The sequence below is a fragment of the Cibotium barometz genome, chromosome 65 (genome assembly GCF_041138505.1).
Source record: "Cibotium barometz isolate CiBa-2024 chromosome 65, ASM4113850v1, whole genome shotgun sequence".
Taxonomy (NCBI): Eukaryota; Viridiplantae; Streptophyta; class Polypodiopsida; order Cyatheales; family Cibotiaceae; genus Cibotium; species Cibotium barometz.
In genome coordinates, this window is record NC_141110.1 from 31,493,756 (window position 1) to 31,494,628 (window position 873).

An 873-nucleotide genomic window follows, 5' to 3' on the forward strand; every position below is an offset into this window, starting at 1 on the left:
CCTCAAAGCTGGTGTAGTTGTACCTGGTGTTGAAGTTGTTGGCATTGGGAATGGGGCCTTGCAGGTGGTTGTGCGAGACGTCAACCACGGATAGGCCGCCCAACAAGCCCAGCTCTGGAGGAATGCCACCAGTGAGGTTGTTATAGGAGACGTCTAGCACTTCTAGATTGATGAGGTTGCCAAGGCTGGTGGGCGGAATCTTGCCTTGAATGAGGTTATGTGATAGGTTGAGGCCTGTGAGGCCCAGGAGCTCCCCGAAGCTTTCGTCAATCTCACCTTCCAAGAGATTCATCGAAACATCGAAGAAGATCCTTGTAGTGAAGGACCTGAGAGCTGAACTTGAGCGTCACGTAGAGCTCCTCGTAGAGCGTCGACCGGTTTTGAGTGGTGTTCTGGTTTAGCTTGAAGTAACTGAGATGGGTGACGGTATTTTTCCAAGGTTTATATAATTGTATGTAGGATCGGCTGAGCGAGTCAACCCTCTTTGAAGCACAAAAATTGTGCCGGCCATATGTCTAGATATCCATACGGCGCGCGATGCAAGAACGTGCGTGGCATATTTAGCCAACCAACCCTTTTAAATTGTTAGATGTTCTTGCAGCGCCTCTTATACTCTCTACATTTTGATCCATACGCTTCCTGTATATGGGATACATACGCCACCTTACAAGTGGTTGTTGTCGGGAGTGTGGAAAGAGCAGGAAGGAGTGCGAGAGGAGAGGACGCGGAGCCAGACAAATTGAAGCCCGCGAGGTTCACACCGACTACGTGCAGGTTCTGGGCGCCGCAGACGATGCCCGCCCACGCAGCTCGTCCGCCAGCGCCCCCCTTGCATGGGTTCCCTGCTGCGGATGAATTAGTGTTGCTTGTCCC

At 51.9% G+C, this 873-nt stretch overlaps 1 non-coding gene across 1 annotated transcript; it reads right to left on the minus strand.

Moving 5' to 3' along the window:
• Positions 1 to 453: 453 nt before the first annotated feature.
• On the minus strand, positions 454 to 580 carry LOC147603184 (U11 spliceosomal RNA). The gene has a single exon (XR_015265735.1). It is a non-coding gene; the product is annotated as a U11 spliceosomal RNA (small nuclear RNA).
• Positions 581 to 873: the final 293 nt, after the last annotated feature.